The sequence below is a fragment of the Vulpes lagopus genome, chromosome 11 (assembly GCF_018345385.1).
Source record: "Vulpes lagopus strain Blue_001 chromosome 11, ASM1834538v1, whole genome shotgun sequence".
NCBI classification, from domain to species: Eukaryota; Metazoa; Chordata; class Mammalia; order Carnivora; family Canidae; genus Vulpes; species Vulpes lagopus.
In genome coordinates, this window is record NC_054834.1 from 89741421 (window position 1) to 89756191 (window position 14771).

Sequence of the window (14771 nt, forward strand, 5' to 3'; positions counted from 1 at the left end):
ACTGATTGTTGTCTGAGCTCGATAAATGGGAGCAATTTATTCTGCCCATGTAAAGATGGGGAGGGAAGATGAGGGAAGTTTCCCTGAGGAAGTTTTATAGACTAGTTGGGATTTGACCAACTAGTGGGTTGGTGGCAGTTGGGAGAAAGTTGGTAGGAAGACATAACAGTAGAGACATGCTAGGCTGGAAGACAGTATATGCATGGGCCCAAAATAAGAAAGGGCAAGGAGAGCTTGGAAGGGGCTAAGAAGTTCATTATGGGTTGAGACCAAACTGCTCAAAAGGGAGTGGTAAAAGCAAGGACTGAAACACTGATAGAATATAGATCACCAAAGATCTTGTACAGCACGATTAGTAAGCCATGGACGGGGAGTGCGGGATCAATTTGGAGTTTAGAAAAAATGGTGGCAGTATGAAGGGTAGATAGGTGGGGTGATCCTAGAGCAATGGTTTTCAAATATTTTGGTTTCAGGATACTTTTATACTCCTAAAGTTATTGACAGTGTCAAAGAGTTTTTGTTTATAGGGGACTTATCTATTCATATCTACCATATTAAAATTAAAAGATTTTATAAATTTTATATAGTTAATAATAATAGCCCTGGTATGTTTACATCAAAGGCGTGTTTTTAACAAAAATAACTATATTATCACAAATTTTAAAAATGATGTAAGAAAAAGGAATTTATTTTAAATTTGGGCAAATCTCTTTACTGTCTGGCTTGTGGAATACAGCCAGAGTCTCTTATCTGCTTCCAAGTTCAGTCTGTTGAGATATGTTGTTTTGATTGAAGTACATGAAGAAAATCCTCTCTCTCTCTCTCTCTCTCTCTATATATATATATATATATATATATATATATATATATATATATATATATATGTAGCTGGAAAAGGAAGAAGTATTTTACCTCTCTTTTCAGGCACTTGTGAATATTCTTCTTTGATACACACCAAAACTCTCTACAAATGAGTTTCTTGAATTAGTTTCAATGTGCAATCTGAAACTGTATCATGACCTTTTTACTGATTTTACTTTTTGGATGGATTTTGTACCTTCATGCATGGATCATTTGGAAAATATTGGCACAGTGTTAGGCAGATTTCCCCAAATTTGACAAATTTCATTAACATCCAAAAATCACATTTGTTAATATCACCATTATTCTCATGAGAAAGCCACAATATATTGGGAGGCTGTCTAGTTCGCAGCAGCAGGTAAAAGTTTTCCAAAATTCCAATTTCCACTTGAAAGCTCAAATTTTAACATTGACAACGAATGCTGTCATTTGCTTTTCCTGAAGTGACAGGCTTTTCCTTTGTTCATTTTTTAGAAAATATCTGCTAAATATCTGAGTCTGAATAACCATAGTTTGTCAGTTATTTTTCCAAGTGAAAATGGTGTTCCATGAAAAAAGAAAAAGTGGCTTATTCAACTCCTGACTGACACAATCACACAAGTGCTTTTCCTTGAGAATAGCCATGGAACTGCAAGATGCAGCACAAATGCTTAATGTATTTTTCCAATTTCATTGCACATGATATTAAAAACACATATTCCTTAGGTCAAGATTGAATAAAATTAATAATATTTACTTCTTCATTAAAGATATTCTCATATGAACTTTTTTCTTACTGAAGGGGTGAGGTGGTGAAGAAAACAAGGATCCCTTCTACAGTTTGATGTTGCTGCCTTGCTTTCTGCTAAGGCATTAGCAGTTTCACTCCATGACTTTTGCACTATGAGTAAAAAAAGGCAAAGGTCATCTTGGTATTAGTATGAGGAAAATAGGTTAGACCTCACTGCGTCCCACCCGAAAGGGACTCAGGAACCTCCAGTTGTCCACAAACCACCCTTTGAGAACTGCCCTAGAAGGAAACAAGATGGACAGCAGGAGTCTAAAGGAGAGGGCAAGTGAATGTGACTAGAGCTGTACTATTTAAGAGCCTAGACATGACAATCAGAACCATATTCAAGCCCTAGCTCTGCTACTTTCTAGTAGTGTGACCTTGAGCATTTTTTTTAATCCTTCATAATCTTCAGTTTCCCTATCTGCATGATAGAGATAATGACAGCAGTGGTAGCACATACTTCACAGAGTTAATGTGACATTAAATGAGAACATCCTCCTAGAAGGTGAGCATAGTGCCTGGAAGATAGTAGGCTGTGAATAATTCAGAGGGAAAAAAAAACACAGAGGATTGTATTCAATGCAAAATTAGGAGAGAGAAAATCAATGAGATTTTACGATCCTGATATGTGGCTTGATGAAGAGATATGAGGTCAAGCTCAATCCCAGATTGGCTTAAACCGCAGGTTGTTATTAACCCAACAGAGAAGTGGAGGGTTTGTAGGGCATGATAATAAATTCTGTTTGGGATTTATTTAGTTTGAGATGCCTGTGAGACAGCTGGGTATGTAATTAAAATATGAGTCTGAGAATCAGGAAAGCCGTCTGGGCTGGGAAAATGTTGATTAAAGAGTCACTGGTTGAAACTGAAGATAAGAATATGCATTACACTATCTAGGAAAAAATGAAAAGATACAAAGACAGGACTCCTGTGACTACCAGTTTTTAAGGAGAGGAAAATTAGACAATGAAGTCAAAACAGTTACATAGATGCCAAAAGAGGGATTTTGAAGATGCTAATTAAAAGGCATATATTGGATTTGACAATTAGTCAACTCCCTGCATTTAAAATAAATGAAGAACAGGCACAGAGAAGCTAAGTAACCTTCACTGAGACGTCTACTGACAACACAAATTGTTGCTCTGAGGCAAAACATTTTCCACACATTCTATTCTTGACTGACTTTTCCTATTACAGTTGACATTTTTATCTTGAATCTTACTATTGTGTGATTTGATTTTAAAGATCTAAGCTGTAGATAAATAACTACAGAAAAATAGGTATATATAGTTCAATTCTGTTTTCCAGGCTCACATTATCTGTATGCTATGATATTAACATAAGCTTTTAAAACTATATGAAACCAGCAGATATGAATACAAAGCTAATATTTGTTAATGAACCAGAATCTGAAAAAAAAAAAAAAAGGGCATGGTAAATATTTGGGATATGCCAAGGCATCAGTGAGGCAAGGACAAAGTATTTTTCCCCATTACTCATATAGCCTGTGAGTTCTCATCTTGCCTAATTTCGAAAATAGCAGACAGTTTGGAAAATCGCATTGTTCTACAACCTGTTAATATCAATAGTTTCTCTCTCCCTTTGTAGGAATCTTTATGATTATGTTACAGCCAAAAATCAATGAATTCTGGTCTGTTCCCATGGAGACAAAATTATGTCAGAGGCTGTAAATTTGTCATCTTCAAGGGTGGAAAGCTGTTCTGTGTCATACAACTTGAGAGATCAGAAAAAAAAAACCCCACAATATATTTTCATGTCCTTGATAATGAGAGAGCAATTTGTTGGGGAAAGACTGGGTCCAATGCTGTGTTTTCTTGGTATCAATGAAAGACTATTATAGGAAGTGCATAATCTAAAAGACAAAATGGACTAACTACCCTTCCTTTGAATAAAGTTACTAACATTTTCTAAAGGGGTTTTTATTTTGGGCTAATGATTATCTGGCATTTACTATATTTTCAGGTAGCGTATGTGACAAACAGAATAATAATTTATTAAAGGCATATACAGAGCATTTGGCACATTATAGTGATAACTACTGGACACTCTCCAAGGCAGGATTAAACATTATTTTCATTATTTAAGAAGATTTTTGAAATAACATCTGATTGGTGTGCTTACCTAACTAGATGGCTTTGAGAATTAAATAGTAATAGATAAACCTCTGTTTAATTGTTGCTTTGTCTTAGATACTCTGTCAAGTAACTTATATACATTAACTCACTTAATCTTAAGAGGTTTAATCATTTAATCTTATTTAACTTCATTATTTCCATTTTAGAGATTAAAAAAACCTAGGTACAGGTAGATTGGATAACTGGTCCAGGTTACAAAAGTAGTATGTGAAGAAGACAGGATTTAAACCCATGTAGTTCAGGAATAGCTATTCATTTCATAGCTCCAAGCCTATGAAATGAGATTTTTAGGTCATGTGTTCAGAAATGGAATCTCCCAGGGAGGTTACTATGTATTTAGCCCCAGGTTAAGAATGGAGTGGTGCAGTCTAAGAAATGGAACAATATGATCCTCACCTTTGTTTTTAATGTAGAAGGTAAATAGGAATGAATTAATAACAGATATACAACCCACATCTGATGGAAATATACTGACATGTATTTTAAGAACTTTAGAGATATTTGAAGATAAATTAAAAGCCCAGGCTAGCTTCTTATACATCATTATCTCTTGCTTTCATTATAGTGTTAAGGGATTATGGAATACTATTGGTCTGAATTAACCTATCAAGAAAGTAACTCTATAGCAAGGGTATCACTATGATATGGCCAAATGCAAATGAAACTTAGACTTTCTTTATCACTGTTCCCTTCCCACTAGCTAAACTCATGATTGTGCACACATGAATGTTATATATTGATTTGCGAACTTTAATAAGAGGATAATTAGAGAATCTATTTCTGCCTTTCTCTACCTGGACTCAGTGGCATTCTTCTGGAAGAAAGAATAACTGAGTATGAAAGCATGAGCTCATTTCTGTCATCAGAACAATTTTTTTCATGGATAATAATTAGTTTCTAGGAGTCCCAGTGATTTTGTTCTTATCAGACAGCTATAAGCTCAGAGAGACAACTGCTAACTAATAACAATTAAGCCAACATTGTAATAGACAAAGTGTTGGTTTTATTAGCTCCTGAATTTTTCTACTGTATGTTTGAAAACTGAAGATAATTGTGTGGTCAATTCCCAACGTCCATTCTTTTTTTTTTTTTAAGATTTTATTTACTTAGAAATGAGAGACACAGAGAGAGAGAGAGATGCAGAGACATAGGAAGAGGGAGTAACCGGCTCCTTGCTAGGAGCCTGATGTGGGACTCAATCCCAGGACCCCACGATCACGCCCTGAGCCGAAGGCAGACACTCAACCCCTGAGCCACCAGGTGTCCCTCCCAACATCCATTCTATTCCAGACACCTTCTCCAAGCCCCTTGCTGATCATTGGTTCAGGAGTAGGCTTGCAGTCCAGTTCTGGCCAACAGAAGGTGGGGGAAAGCCTGCCAAGTGAGTGTCTATAAAAGGTTTTCTCACTCCGAAGAAAGAGACCAAGGAGGAGACAGACTTTTCTGTCCCTTGGACCTTATTGCCTTGGGGTCTGATACATGGCACTACTTCAGTCGACTTACAACCAGCAAGGATGCCATTCTGAGAGCAAAGCTGACACACGGAGGGTGGAAGATCACAGGGACAGATCTACCCCTGGGCTCTTGATGGATCGCTCAGCTCTTGGACCCAAACAACCTCTGCACTGCTTGTTATAGTCAATAAACATCTTTCTTGGCTAAGACAGTTTTAGACAGTATTTCTAGTTAGTTGCAGCTGATACACCAAACAAGTAAATACTCCTCAGCCGGTTCGAAAACTTGGCCAGTTCAGAAGCCAACTTACAACCAAATGCCACATAATTGGATGTCCTTTACCCCATGCGAACAGGTGAGCTATGCAGCCAATTACCAAATAAATACAATAAAATGCAAGTAAACACAATTCTGGGTGGTTTACTAAACACACAGGATGAATGTCTTTTAAAAAAATAAATGAAAAGCTGGGTTAGTTTCTCTTTCTTACATCAATGCCTTTGGCATCATTCCACTCCCTGAGGTAATCTCTGCCATGTCTCAAGTGTTTGCCTCTTTGGAGGGACCAACTAGCAAGGAGGGAGTTAATCACCCTTTTGCTGCCCCCCTTTTCTTTTTTGACCTGATAACAGCTGCCCTTGTTAGCTAATAGAGAATTTAGTTTACCTTCCACAAACACAAATTTATACCCCCTGGTAGTTCAGATACCTTAGTTACAGCACCTGTTTCTGGAAAAGCTTCAGGCCACTTCTGGGAATTATCTCATTTGTTCTTATACTATCCCTAGAAGAGATTCTGTATTTTTATTCCCGTAAGCCACTCTGCCACAAATCCTTGACAGATATCTCATCCCTGATGAACTCTGATGTGGCTTGGTGTCAGCTTTCTTGCTCCATAATCTGTGTAGAGAGGGAAACAGGTGAAGTTAGTTCAGCATCTTTGGCATTTGGATTGAAATGGGTGCTCTGGGTCTGGGTCTGGGTGCCCTGATGTGCTCCAAGGAGGATGGGGCAAAAAAACCACTGCTAGTATCCTGGGGTGGGACATTTCTTTTTTCAGCAGCCAGAGCTCCAGAGCATCTTCTTGTTCTTCACCTCCTACTTCCTTTCCTCCTTCTCTGCACTTTACTCCCCCTTTGTGTCTTCTCTTCTCTTTTGGTCTCTTCAAAAGACCAAAGAAGTAGATCAGTGGAGCATGTGGTCTGCATTGTTCTTGTGGGTCATTATTCTAGTTCATTTTTAGCTCCTTTTCCTCTCCACCTAAAACTCCATCTGATTGGCTAAGATAAGACCAATAAGCCTTATTCAGTGGCTTCTAAGACTAAATTTTAGACAAGCGGAGATGAAAAACTAGCTTGCTAAATGAAGGCATAATATTAACCTAAGTATGACAATCTGATGTCCTATTCCTTTCAGCTATAACTGTTAGCAATAACTTAGCCCAGATAAACCAGTAATTATTTTAAAGGGCAATAAATGTAATTTTAAAATCAGCAATTGATATTTAAAACAATGCTTACATCAGTTCACTTATTCAGTGCTCATAAGCCAAACTGGTAATTGATCCTCACCAATAAATCTCCCTTTCCAATTTACTGTGACAAAACCATTAAATCTCACCTTTCTATTTTATACATTTTAAAATCTTTTTCTCCAGATGAAAACTCACTCCTAAGCCATCAACATTCTCTTAACTGTCATTGAAGTGATTCTTTCTAAAGCACATATCCTGCCCTTATTAAAAATTGTCAATGACCTTCAATGACTTATAGTTACATTAGCAAAATATGCAGGCACCTTTATGACCTTCCTCCTGCCTCTCCTCCCTTACCTTCATTTGGTAATAGCACAGATCTATCTCTGTCATTCACTAGCTACGTCACATTGAACATGTTACCTAACCAATCCAATTTTTAGTTTCTCATCACATAATGGGGATTACAATCCCTAGAGAAACAGGGCTCTTGTTAGAATGAAATGAGATATATATTTCATACACACACACACACACACACACACACACATACCCCTGTAAGTCACTCATATAAGAGCTGGCATAAAGTAGGTTTTTGTAAAAGCTGGAGGTTTTAGTAGTATTAGAAGTAGCGATAATAGTAGTAATAGTCTTATTGGTATTAATAATAACCAATCAGACAGACCCATGCATCAGAGCTTGAGATATTAATTTGTTAAACAAATGTATAACCCTTCAATATATGTTCCCTTTACTTTAGAGTCACAAGCTATTTCCCTTCCCCAGAACACAAGTAACTGAGTTTAAATATCTTCATTTCCAGCCTGACATATAATGAGGCTGATGTTAAAAAACCAAAATGTCAATTTAGATATATTTCCAAAATGTTTGTCATCTTTACTCTGGAAACAAGGAGGGGGATAAGGTAGGAAGGGTGAATATCCAAGGACACTAAGAAGTTAAGGAGGAGTAGGAAAGTAGTTTGAGAAAGATCCCCAAAAGTTCTGCTTTGCTTTGGTTCTCTCTCCTCTCCCTACTCTTGTGAAAAATCACTGATTCATGGATTAGAGAAAATGATATCCTATGGCCTGGGCTCTAAATGGGAAGGATTTGCCAACCCCAAATATACATGGGAAAAGGTAGTGATTTCTGTGTATGGCCTCATGCTGCAATTTAGGCCTCATACTTCAAGTTGCATTGTGTCTTATTAAGATCTCTGTCTCAGTCATTTTTAAAAGCAGACTATGGCTCACAGATGAACCAATATAAAATTGGCCTAATTGAGTTATTTAGAGAATGAGGATTCTTTAAAGTAGTTCTGAACTTCAGTGGCATAGGAATCATTTGGACTACTTGCCAAAGATACAGATTTCTGGGTTCCATCTCTGGAAATGCAGAAAAAATTGGTTTGGGACATGGCCCAGAGATCTGCATTTTAAACAAGTTCCCTAAATGAATTTGGTGCAGGTAACACATGGATTACAGTTTGAGAAGGAAATGAATAGAGGTTACTAGAAATTTGAGATGGGTACTTCACACATTCAAGGCTGGAATTCGGCTCTAATGTTCCCAATAGATAAGAAAAAGTGGAAGCACACTCAATTTAGGAAAAAGCAAATACACAATTGTGCATAAAAAGACAACTTTCTCTGAGAACTAAGCGAGAAAAGAAATTTTGCTTAGGACATAACACAAAGGACACTAGGTAATGTGCTTACTGGAAGTTCTGAATGTAATTACACAAAAGACCCATACCAGATTAAATCAAGTAAGTCTTCTATTTATGGCTAAAATTAGTTAAACTCAGCGAATTCCATTAAGAAGGTGATGAAATAAGATGCTTAAGAAACTTTTCTCTCAGATTATCTACTACAAGTATTGGACCTGGAGATCCCCCTGACACACACACACACAAATTTTGAAATGACTTTCATATAATTTCAGCATTTTGGAAATTAAGGGGAAGGTCTTCATGACACAAATGAGGAAGTGGTAGCTCAGAGAATATGATAAGGCTTTACTCTGAAAAGTGTGGGTGTCTCCAGCTGAGGAACCTTAGACAAAGTTGCTTTAATTTTAATTTTCTTAATCCATTTATATTAATGTTATTGATTGTAAGACTAACGCCAACAATTGAATTTTATAGAGCTAAGTTTAATTGTTTGTATTCCTTTCAATGGTATTTTAGTTTATACTATTTATTCTTTAACACTGAGTCTCAGTGTTTTTAAAGAATCTTTGTCTTATTCCGAGTTGATTGCTTTTAGCCATAATTTTTCCACGTTAGTTTATCTTATCACTGCTTTTGGCCATTTATGCTATTTTCGTTTCTTTTGGGAAAGCCTGTCTTCCTATACACTCACAATATGATGTACCTGCTTTAGAATTTTCCGGATCAATACCATCTCTGTCATGCATTAGCTGTAAAACTCTGGGGACTTAGTTAGCTCTTTGTGCAAAGGCTGAAGCAGATCCAAAACCTCTTACTGGGGAACTCACAGACTTTGCCAGCCGGTCGCTGGCAGCATTTCCCCACAGGGAAGGGGCAGCCTTCCATCTGGGTGGGAAAGCTGGTTGGCTCTCCAATGTCTGTAATCATCCTACCCTACCAGCTGCTCATTTGGTTTTTAAGACTTGAGGCCCTCATCAAGGGGACATTTCCAAATGGCCAAATCACCAAGATATTATGACATGAAACACAGAAAGTTTGTCTGGAAAGTAAACCATATCTCCACTCCCTTGGGTGCTCCAGAGTTTCTCCTGGATCAGATCTGACCATCAGAAGGCTTCATGGTTATTCACATTAACCTAAAATCTGAGATTTGTTTCTCTGAGTTGTATAAAATTTATTCCTGCCTTCACTCTAAAAATGTTGAGCCCAGGAGGCTCAGAGCTAAATGTATATTCCAAAAGAGTAACTTCATTAACCCACAATCTTCACAGGTTTATTGCCTCCATTTTGTCCATTTTCTTTATCTTCAACTTTCTATTGCACATGGATTTAAAAAATAATATACTGCTGTTATATTTTTATAAGGAGATGGGATATGATGTCAGTTTTTTCTACATGATTTAAAAGATTTATTTGTTCATAAGCATGAATCCATGCTTCTTATGAATAAATTGATTTTCTCAAGGCATATACTTTTATTATGAAAATAAATGCTAAAAATTGAACTTGGAAACCCAGTATCCTAAAATTGAAAAAGATCTCTCAGCCCATCTATTTTCACCATTTAAGTTTATAGTAGTGGTTCTTCATATTTAGCTTCAGAGGCATCTAGAAGGCTTTTTGTTAAAACACAACTTGCCAGGCCTCATCCCAGAGTAGCTGATTCTGTAGATATGGGTGAGGCCCCAATTTCTGCATTTCTAACAAGTACGCAGGTGATGCTGGTGCTTCTGGCCCACTTTGGCAATAGTGGCTAACAGACACCATAATTATATTAATTTTTTTTTGAAGTTAGAGACATATGTGCCATTAACATTGATCTCATTTTTAGGATCTCTCAAAGATGACAGTCATAGCTTCTTCAGGCTCATTTGTTCATTCATTAATGTCTTGTGGTAAAATTCCTCTGAACCCAGAATGATTTATGGCAGTATTTCACAAAAGCCTGCAGTAGCTTCCTGTCTCCCTGCTCCCAGCCTATTTTCACCAGCAGTCAGAGAGATTTGGGAAAAATGGAAATCAAATCATGTCATTCCTCTGACCAGAAGCCTTCAGGAGTTACCCAGAGAAAAGGCCTAACTCCTTACAGTTGCCTATAAGACCTTATGATATGGCCTTGCAGTTACTAGCTGAACTCATCTCATCCTGCTCTCAGCTTCCCTCACTGCTTTTCAGCCAGATTGGCTTCTGTCTGTCCTCTGCACCTGCCAGGCACATATATACTGTTGCCTCTCTCAGGAATGTACTTCTCTAGGTAGTTGAATCCCTCCCTCACTCATCTCTTTCAGGTCTTAGCCAAATGTTTACCTTTTCAGAAAGAGACCTGCAGTGCCTCCCCTTCCAGCTTTTAACTGCATCCTATTTCTAAAGCATTATGACCTTATTATATACTACATAGCTTACTTATTTGTAATGCTTATTATTCATTTTCTGTCTCCCCTGAGTAGAACACAAGCCTTGCAGGGGCCATAATATTTGCCTTTTTTGGTCTATTTTTTTCATCAATGAATCCCAAGTGCTTAGAACAGTGCATGACATATTGTAGGTGCTCAGCAGACATTTTTTTGAATAAATGGATTTTTAATTTTGGTTTTCCCCCCCAAATTTAGTAATTTTTATTTCAACTTACTTACTATATAGAAATTCAACTTACAAGTAGAAAGGCTTGTATTCTATTTATGGCAGCACATTTTATAATAATAAAATCTAGAAAAAACAAATATCCACCAACGGGATTGGTTGAGTAAATAAAGTAACTTAGTTTTGTATCACATGGTCATTAATGTGATAAAACCAGAAAAAAAAGCCATGGAAGCCAAATTCTCTATGGATACTATATTTCCTAATTATGCAGTCCTTTTTAATTTAGATCAAAATGCATGCATTGAAATCTTGTTTATCTCAAAGGTAATTGTATAAATAGGCTAAGTTTACTAAACTCTTAGAACAAAGCAAAATGAAGACTGAATGCTTTACTCAAAGAATTTCCCATTCTCAAAGTATCTTTGAGAAGAAATAATAATGATAATAAGGACACTAACTAAGCACTTGCTATGCAGTAGGCACTGATTAGCTCATTTAATCTTCACAATAACCTGATGAGATAAATGTGATTATTGTCCTTGTTTTGGAGATAAGGAACTATAAGGTCCAGAGAGAGTAAGTAACTTGGCTAAGATTACATGGCTACCAAATCCAGTGTTACTTTTCTTTAGAAAAAATAATCAAAGTCTCCCTCTCTCTAAAAATATTTTACCATCTGTTTTTGCAGTTTTATCTTACATACTTTCCTACATATATGCTCTTCTCTAGTCAAACTGATCTATTTGCCATTCCCTGAAAGTTCCCAGTCTCTGGCCTCAGGCTTTGAAAAACATTCCTTCTGCCTGAAATATCATTCACCGTCAGTCATAGCCTGTTAAAATCTTCCTTACACTCCGAAGTCAGAAGTGATTTTTGCATTCCTCTGAACTCCCATAGCACACACATATTGTCTTTAAAATTCATATAATAATTACAATATTCTATCTTCTGTTGTTCTTAAGGATGTGCCTTACTGCTTCTACATTGAATGTTAAATTCCTGGAGAATAAGGATTTTATGGACTAGTTACTACAGTAAGCAGGAAGTTACAAATTTTACATGTGGCCTGTCCAAATGTGGTAGCCACTGGCCAGATACAAGAGTTGAGTACTTGAAATGTGGTTAGTGCCAAATCTTGAAATGATATTTAGGGAATGTTGGCTTAAATAAAACATAGCATCAATAACCTTAATTTCACTTGTTTGTTTTTGCTTTTTTTCAGCACCCAGAAAACTTCCAAGTACATATATAGGTCTAATTATATTTTTATTAAATAGTACTGGTCTGATATATCCCTTTCTCCTACCCCTCAGTCACCTTGAAGTGATCAAACCTATAAACAGACACATGAGTTAAAAAGCAGGCCAATCCTCTATTTTGATGCTCAGAAAGGGTGTGGAGGGGCTCTCTATGTATGGATAATTTTTCTATTTTACTTAGTCAGATTGTTGTTTTTATCCTTAAGTCATAGGATTTGGGACCAAGAAACACTATAGAGAAAGTTACTTTGTTCGTAAACAAACATTTTGTGTGGGTGTGTGCCTGTAGCACATGTGTTTCTGGAAAGGAAACCACATTTAAATCTGAATATAAGAGAATTAAAGAAAGCTTTCTATTTTGAAGTAAATTGGCATTGTGGCAAGTAAAATGCAAACAGCATTCTCAGACCAATAATAAATCCTTGATCCATAACATCAGTGTAACATCAGTGCTGTTTCAGCCATAACACAGAGCCCTCTGAGTTGCCCTCAGTCACGTTTCGCCTACTGCTTGCTGGTGCCGTGTGCTTTAGGCAGTTTCTTTCCAGGCAACCAGACTGTTTACTGACTGTAATCAAAATGACAGCACACTGTTTTCACAACCGAGTGTTAAGAGTTGATTGCCTTTTTCACTTGGCAACCTGAGGGAACTTTAGAACTAGGATCTTGAGGTACGATTTGCGTAAATTCAAGATGGTGGTGCTTGCTTTCCCACAAGTTACCTGCATTCCTTTGAGGTTTAAAATATAGAGGATTGAGATTTATCTAGCGTGGAGCAGAGAGGTTGTAATCACTGTCTTCAGAACACTTCTAGTGGTAAACTCCACTGGAGCATAGGTTGATTTAGGTGGGGCTGAGGTTTGACTGTCACGTGATTCTTTACCAGTCAGAACCTAGCCATCTGAGAGACTATTAAGCATGCCTCACAAATAGATGATTATCAATGCCATGTCCTTCTATCATGCTGAGATGGTGCCACAGAAGACAGTACAACATAATGGAAAAGACTGTCCTACTCCATCTTTTTAGAGACAAGATTTAATGAAAAGATAAGGAAGAGAGAGAGAAAGACAGGAGGGGGATGGAAGCTGTAATTCAGGTAACCTGGTTTCTAGACTTGTGTGTGTCCTCACTTGCTGTGACACATTGAACACTCAACATCTTAGGTGTTCATTGTCCACATCTACAAAAGAGAGGGAGGGAGAAGAGGAAAATTGACTACCCCATTTGTAGTGCCTCTTTTGTCTCTAAAATGCTAGTTCCAGTGTTCAGACTCTGAGACTGTACCAGATACACTCCAGCATCCATTACTTCTGGGAGAGAATGAGGCATACAACAATAGTCCTATACTCTGAACAAGGATTATTGAATACTGGGCTAATCATGTAACTGAGCTAGGCTGTGCTATACCTATTAGAGGCTATCTTTAGCTTCAGAACACTTTCACGAACTATGGGCTTGCTCAGATTTAACCATGTTTTTTGATGAACAAATGCTATGAATGCCTTGAGTACAGCAGAGCTGGAAGGTTGATTGCTGAAAAGAACTCTCTCATATCCTTTAATTCTAGATATTCAATTCTGTATACATTATTTCTTCTTGTATTTTCTTCACGTAATTCTTATACGTGTGATTTCTTCCTAGAGGAGAAATTCTATACAAATAGCAGTTTTTTAAAAAAATTCACAAAATTTTGTCTAGTTTTCAGTGAATGTGATGAATCACTTGGTTAAATTCCCCACCACCACCAAAATAGGGGCTTTTGAAATAAAGAGAAGCTGAAAATATTTTTCTAGGATCTGAATTCAGGACCCAAAATGTTGATGTTTTTTTCTGCAGCCACTGAGCACATTGGCACCAAAATTAGAGCGAGGGCCTGAGTGCACTGCCCTGATTTAGGTGTCACTGATGCCACTCACTTACTGCAGCAGGAACATACAGTGGAAGGTCTCTGCATGTAAAAGCAGAAAGGATGCTGTTCAATGCTCAATTCTTTTGAGGCTGAAGACAACCAGAATGCCACAGGTAAGAGAAAATCACATACGATGCAAACTTGTATTCCAGGCAAGGATTTGCAGCAGCCGAACTGCTAAGGAGAGCCAAGACTGGTAGTCTGTCTATCCTGGTTCTACCCAGGGTGGAAGAAGAACTGCAAGTAAGACCCTGGCTAGAGAGGGCAGCAATCATGAGGGGAAATGTAAAAGCTAAAGGGAGAAGATGCTAGAAAGCCAGAACTGGAACATGTGGTGTTCCTGCAGTGTTCCAGGTGTGCCCCCCTGAACTGTCTTTGCAAGGACATGGGGCATTCAAGATTCTGATAAATTGTGTCTGCAGTATTTGGCATTGAATTCACTAACTCTTCAAGTGACCCTCTTTTTAAAAAAATTAATAGCCTTTTTTTTTTTTTTTTTTTAGCGCAGTTCTATGTTTACCAAAAAACTGGCTGGGAAATTACCAAGAGTTCCCACATTAAGTGTGCCTTTGTATGCTTTAAATATTTAGTTCTGAAACATTCTATTCAGGAAGAACTTAAGAGAATA

At 37.3% G+C, this 14771-nt stretch overlaps 1 protein-coding gene across 5 annotated transcripts in view; it reads right to left on the reverse strand.

Annotated features, from left to right (window-relative positions):
- The window catches only part of LOC121471827 (sodium channel protein type 3 subunit alpha), a 106436-nt gene that overhangs the window by 82905 nt on the left and 8760 nt on the right, over positions 1 to 14771 (reverse strand). For 4 of the 5 annotated variants that reach the window (XM_041722673.1, XM_041722672.1, XM_041722669.1 and 1 more), the window contains exon 2: positions 5953 to 6143. The exons of the other annotated variant lie outside the window; for it this stretch is intronic. The gene's annotated coding sequence lies outside the window, so the exon portion shown is untranslated. The remainder of the gene's footprint in view (positions 1 to 5952; positions 6144 to 14771) is intronic. 5 annotated transcript variants of the gene reach the window in all.